Genomic DNA, 6,569 nt, shown 5'->3' with positions numbered 1-6,569 from the left:
CCCCCCCCCCCCCCCCCCCCGCCCACCGTGAGTTCCTCTCTCAAAACGTGTGAGGAATCCCTAATTATCCCAACACAGCAAATACTGAGTGCTGGTTGGATGCCTCGGTCTGTCGTCTAAGTGCAGAAGCAATAGTGAGGATGTCCTTTGGGTAGGGGACAGTATCTCTTTCCTTTAATAAATAAATTCTTGGGCCTGTGAAATAATTTTAAGAAAAGCAAGCATTAATTTAGAGCTTCTTGCATGTTGAGTCCTTGTGTTAACCCAGCTCATATCACGATGATACGAGGAAGTCTTTACTTCTATCTTCTCCATTTTACGGATGCAGAGACAGAGACAGAACATTTAAATCCACGCCTGAGGTCATACGCAACTTGAGCCCAAGCAACGTAGTTTTAGCCACCGCACTACACGGCGTCCCCTGACTTATCACTTAGGGACCCTCAGACATTGCCCATGCAGAGCCAACTCCTTCTAAGCCAATGATAAATACCAGCTCATATCACCAAAGTTAGAATTGGCCAGGAAAAGATAAACTCCTGGACCCTGGAAGCAAAGATGAGCTATTTAAAAATAACTGGCCAAATCCTAGCAACATCTCCAGGGTTGTGTATCCATCAAAAACATGACTGTATCAGAAAAGAAACCAACAAAAGCTATCGACCCATCACCTGGGCATCAGGGAGGGTCTGTCCTTTACAGACCTTCCACTGCAATTTGGTGCCAAAAAAAAAAAAAAAAAAGATAGATACTCTTGCTTCCCAATATAGGCAACAGTAACACATTTGTGAGCCTGACCACAGGGAATAGCTCCTCTCTGCTGGCGCCCTTGCAGTGCAAACCCTCCAAGAGTTAAAGATGTTTGCAAATACTGTAGGGAGTTTGGGGTGGAGGAGAGCCGAGGAGCCAGGGAGCCAGCTTCGTTGCGCGCCCGGTGGTGGCATGGTGGCCCAGTGTGACGCGCTCACCTGTTTCGCCACCCCGGCCCCGGGGATCTCTGCCACAGCTGGTTTGCCCTGGGATTAGCGGCTCTTCGCATTCGCTTGTAGCTGAGGATGTGGTTTCTGTTGGGACCGAGTGCGGAGATCTATTGGTTGCTGGCTTTATAAATTTCATTCAGTTTGGTCCAATAGCAGAGGGGGATCGGGGAGACATCAGGAGCTCTGTCTTCAATCTCCCCTTTTCCTCGCAGACCCGTCTCTGTCTCTCAGCACAGAGCTCTTATTCAGACCTCGCTCTGCCCTTTCCTGCTACGACTCGGTTGCTTTCTCCTCCTGACTCTTTAGGGCCGAAACAACGAATTTCCTCCAAACGGCCGCCGCGGTGGTCCCCACATTCCTTTGGAGGAGCAGCTCTGGTGGGGAATTCGAGAAAGCACCAGCTCCTGGATGCAACACAGCCTCCCCGAATCCTACCCTCAGCCAGGGTTTCCCTAGAAAAATCTGGACGTGTTAAAAAGAGCAGCCCCAGCTAATGCAGCTTTTCCACGACTAAGGTAGGTGCCGTTTTAAGACGTGTCTCTGGGTTCCTGATGCATTTTTAAAGCCTTTTAAACATTCGGACTTGTGTGTGCTCTCCCCAGCAAAAGCCTCACCAAAGGCGCTTGGGCTTCACTTCATCCAGCATTTGTTCTTTCATTTTATTTTGGAAATCCGAACAAGACTTTTCTCCCATCTGCCGCTCCATTTCTTAGGTGTGGGTGGGAGGGTGGACATGTATGTGTGGCGCGTCCTGTGTCAGCTTCATGCACAGCTCCACAGAAACATTTGATTTTTTTTTCCTTTTCACTTAAAAAAAAAAAATTGGGGACCCCCTTGGTTTGGAAGCATTTTGCTGCAATCAGCTATTTGAAGGGCTCTGGGGCCGAGTGTGATGTGTTTACAAAGTAGCGCTGTCTTACATACAAATAAACAGAAGAGTGTGGCGGGGAGAGGAGGAAAAAAATTTATCTGCAGTAGGGGGAGAGCAGGAGCTCAGCGCCAGTTCTCTGCAAACCGGGACTGGAGATACACAGACAAGACTACTTCTGCAAGACTGTGAGCAACCACGGGCTTTTTGTTTTGTTTTGTTTTTTTTCTCCCCCCCCCTTTTTTCCCCCTCCTGTTCTTTAAGGAAACTCAGCTACCACCTCCTCGGGTGCTTTTTTTGGCGCGGGGGGGTTAACCAGAGAGAAAAAAGGAAAACAGGCTTGGCTGGGGTTGCATTAAGCGATTTTTTTTTTTTTCCTCCATCGTCTGCTGGCCTCGTAGAAGATGACGGGTGATGTGATGCACGAAATAACGCACGTGATTGATTAGGACCTGGCTGGGCTTTGCTGGGGAGCGACCCGGGCGCGCCGGAGACCCCGGGTGGAGACCAAATGACGGTAGCTTCGAGCTGTTTCTGCAGAGCTGGGGAGCGGGCTCCATGCCCCCCTTTTCCCGTGCGTGTGGGTAGGGGGGAGGCAAGCGGAGTTAAGGGGGGGAGGGTGGTGTTTTGCTGCTTCGGGAGCCTTTGGGTCTGGCCTGGACCTTTTCGGGGGGCACGCAGCTGCCTGGCGAGCACCATCCCCGCGCTGCTTGCTTGTCTGCCGGACCACAAAAGTTGGTAGCTGCGGGGACAGGCGCCGGGCGCCGCAGCCCGGGTCTCAGGGGGATGCAGACCCCAAGTCGCTGCCCACAGAGAACCCGGTTCCCGGGAGCAGAGCTCGCGGGGCGCACGGCCGGCCGGTACCCTGGCCTGTGCTGGAGGTGGGGAGTCTGGGGAGTCGGTTCCGATATGTGGGCCCCCCCATGGCCTCGGGCAACCTAGCACAAACCCCCATCCCAAAGCTCTCCGCCGTCCCGCGCTGCAAATTCCCTCCTGCCCCCCCACCCCCACCCCACTCCGGCGTTCGCGGCCGATTTCTCCCACCCCCACCCCCAATCCCGCGCGGCTCGGCCTGGCCCCCCTCCCACTCCAGTGGGCAGAGCTGAGCGCAAAGATCCGGCTCCCGGCTGCCCGAGGCGGGGGTGGGGGCACAATGGGGAGTGGGCGCGGGGCTGTGAGACCCCGGAGCCAGCCGGTGAACTTGAGTCCCGCCCCCTCCCCCAGGCCGCGGCGGCGCCCCTTAGCCCGACCTGCGGACGTGCGTGCGGGCGGGGGTGGGCGGTGGGGGCAAGTGTCGCTCGGCTGCAGACCCTGCGGGGGATCGGGGGCTGGCGGTGCTGCGCGCAGGGGCCGACCCCTCGGCTGTCCCCTCCCCCGCCCGCTCTCCCGGACGCCCGCCGCCTCCCCGGGCGCGCTCGCCTGGCTGCCTGCTGGACGCCCCCCCGCCTCCCCGCCCGCGCCCCCCGACCCTGCCCCGGCTCCCTCGGCCCTTGGCGGGCGCGCGGGCTCCGAGTCCTCGGCGCGGGTCTCCCGGGCCGGCCCCGGGGTCTGCGCGCCCAGTTCGGGGCCCCGTGCGGCGCGCAGCCCTGGGCCCGGGCGCACCATTCCGGGGCCCGCTCGCCGCCAGACACAGCGCCCTTTCTTCCCGGGGCGGGCGCGGGGGCGGGGGCGCTCGGAGCCCCGCACCCCCGGGCCCGCGGGACCACCTGGGAGCGCGCGTCCGGCTCGGAGGGCGAGGGGCGCGGGGAAGACGTCCTCCGCATCCCTCCCGCCCCTGCCCCAGCAAAGGCTTGCTCCCTTTATTTTTTTTTTTGGTTGCGGGTTGTCTTTGCTCTGACTCCTTCTCCTGAACCGACCGGCAGGTGCGGGTCTCTTTCTATTTATTATCGGGGTCGGGGGGGAGGGGACGCAGCAGGCAGCGTTGGGGGGCCCGGGGGTGGCTGGGGGGCCGGCCCCCGCGGTGTGTCCCGGCCGCAGCTCTGGCCAGGCGCCGGGTGCGCGGACTGCGTTAACCCGAGCGCGCCGGCGGGACTGGGGCGAGCGAGCACCGCGGATCCCAGTCTGTCTTTTGGACCCAACTTAAGAAATTTGGGGTGGGGGTTCTTAAATCTAGCAGGTGCTGTTCTTGCGAGCAGAATCCACAAGGTGGTAGTATGGATTCTTCTTTTGATTGGATTTTTTTTTTCCCCCCTATTTGGTCAGTTGTGGGGGGGGGAACGGTTTTATGTGCTCATATCCTATGCGTTTTGGAAGGGATCTACCGCTGGATCAGCTCCCACATCCAGGGCGCGTTGCATTAACTGTCTTCTAGTGAGAGGTGGGGCGAGCGAGGTCCGTGCCCGGAGTCAGCACTTAGCAGGATTTGAAGGACGCAGAGAAGCAAAAAGAAAAAGAAAAAAAAAGAAAAAGAAAAAGTTTAGGGAGACCTAGTTATCGTGGTGCAGAATTTCCAGTGTGTGTGGGCGTTCCGCAGGCAATACGCAAGGGCCAGGTGAAGACCATTGTTGGTAGGTAACCTCCTTCCGCCAGAAATTAAATGACCAGGACAGAAGAAAGATCTGACTTTCCATCAGAACAAACCAACAGCAGCCGCTAACCGAGCTCCACGGTTGGAAGGGAGATGCTTAACCGGTTTCCTAGAGGGTGGCAGAGCGCAGAGAAATGAGCAGACTGCACAGAAATCTGCGCTTTTGTGGGGGCGGTGGGGAGCGGGCTGGGGGGGCAGAGTGGAGAAGTATTCCATGCCTTCAGTTGTCTGTAGGAAGGGGTTAACAGCAATTGTGAAAATCTCAGACAGACGGTTAATGGCACATTGTTGCATCCATCCCTTATTTCCAGAAAAAAAAAAAAAATCTGGGTTTTGTATTTGTATTCGTCCCCATATCGAGAACATAAGAATTTCACGGAGGGTTCTGCAACTATATATATTTTTTTCAGATTAGACTTCCAGTATTGTGTTATCCAAGGAAATCCAATATGTATATATATACTATATATATATATGGTTTATATGTATGGCATATATTTGTAGACATGGCCGTTTTCAAGAGTATCATCCTTGACGTGTAAGAAAATGATCAGGACCAGTTGTAGCAAGTGGAAAATTACTTCATCAGTTTTAAATCACTGAATTCAAATGAGAGGATTGTGTTCTTTGGGAAGCCAGAATGATTTGGAGCAGGAATTGAATGATAATTGTATTTTCATAATAATAGCTGTGCTTGGAAGCCGTCTTTAAGGTGTTTTGACATATTTTTCTTGGATAAAGAAATTGTTGCTTTCCTTTGTATTTTTTTTTTTCTTAAATAATGCTGAATGTAGGTTTGGCCTTAAATCCAGCGATCCAGCTAATTTTTACCCAAATCTAAGAATAGAAAAAGATACTTGATACATAACTGATACATAACTGAGGGGCAGGAACAGAGCTGTTGCTAAATTTGCAAGTGAATGAACTTGAGGATTGTCAAAAGTTCATTATTATTATTTTTTTTGGCATGGAATGTGTAGACTAATGATAAGTATATGGGGGTTTTTCTTTATTTCTGAACTTGGCCTTTTCATTTGGTTTTCTTTGTAGTAATTTGTGGAAAGCTTCTGGTCTCTGCACAAAGATAGCGTGCTTACTGACTAAGCCTGTTACATTGCTTTCAGAATGTGCAAGGGTCTTTTTCAGAACTCTTTAGAATATAGGCGCTCTTATGCCCAGACCACAAAAAAAAAAAAAAAAAAAAAGCCTGGAGATGGTTTTCACAAAAGTAAACATTCAAGTGTGCATGGGATCCGGCCTCTGTTTAAGATTGTCTCGTTTTAATTGGAGCTCCATATTTTAAACATTGAGTATATGGTTGAGTATGGTCAGTAATGCAACTTGTTGATGGAATTTATTTTATTCCAATGAAGTTTCAAGATAAACATATTTTAAGTTCCTAAATCCTCACTCTGCAGATAGGCTTCTCTGGTTAAAACATTGGGAGAGCTGATTTCAGTATGCTGATTTCAAGTGTAAGGAACACTTTTCTTTTTTCTTTTTTGTATATAAACCAGTCTGTGTCCTTTCTATAATGTTTTCCACCTTAACGATATATGTTCTATTCCCAAATGAGAAAAATATGTTCAGGGGTTAGTTTAAACCAGTTGTGCAATTTTTTTTTTTTTTTTTCCTGGATACCATATCCTTTGAGAAGAGACTTCATGTTCTACTTAATTACGTTAAATGATAATAATGATGTGAAGACAGACTGTGTCTTCTATGTCATAACAGCTGATTTCTTAAACTTGTCAGCTATCAGTTTCCGATCCAATAGACCGTGTCTGCCCGGTCAGGGAGAGAAAGTGAGAATCTCGGAGGTGAAGGCCACGTGGTCGTAGGCAATTAGGTCATCTCTTGTGCGCTCATTCATGGGCCATTCGCTCAATGAATATTTTCCAGTTTTGTCATTTTTCTCTCAACAACCTACATGGGGCCTTTCAAAGCCTCCACTGTTCTTTGGTTCGTGAATGGCACGATGGGAAACCCTCCTTTTCTTGGGGAGAACAGAGGAACAGAAATGAGCAGGGGGTAGAAATCAACTGGTGCAGCCTAGACGTTCGCCATTTTGCTGTCGATGGCCTTTCCGCAAACATGCATGCGAAGCTTTTCTCTCTGCGGCGGTTATAACTAAACAAAGATAAATAAAAGGCTCCTAAACTCACAGCAACGGAAGGTCGGTAGAGGGGCACAG

General features: G+C 51.5%; 1 protein-coding gene across 10 annotated transcripts in view; it reads left to right on the top strand.

Annotated features, from left to right (window-relative positions):
* The first annotated feature begins 858 nt into the window (after positions 1-858).
* Positions 859-6,569, top strand: part of NLGN4X (neuroligin 4 X-linked) — a 289,067-nt gene continuing 283,356 nt past the window's right edge. For 3 of the 10 annotated variants that reach the window (XM_032391095.1, XM_032391094.1, XM_032391086.1), the window contains exon 1: positions 864-1,495. The gene's annotated coding sequence lies outside the window, so the exon portion shown is untranslated. Of the gene's footprint in view, positions 1,496-1,770; positions 2,037-2,249; positions 2,423-3,517; positions 3,711-3,840; positions 4,356-6,569 lie in introns of those variants that run through there. The other 7 variants (XM_032391089.1, XM_032391091.1, XM_032391087.1 and 4 more) reach the window with 7 other exon arrangements.

This window comes from Phoca vitulina, unplaced genomic scaffold (genome assembly GCF_004348235.1).
Source record: "Phoca vitulina isolate PV1807 unplaced genomic scaffold, GSC_HSeal_1.0 scaffold60, whole genome shotgun sequence".
Lineage (NCBI taxonomy): Eukaryota > Metazoa > Chordata > Mammalia > Carnivora > Phocidae > Phoca > Phoca vitulina.
Note: the sequence above shows the minus strand (reverse complement) of the source record. Positions and strands in the feature narration are given on the sequence as shown.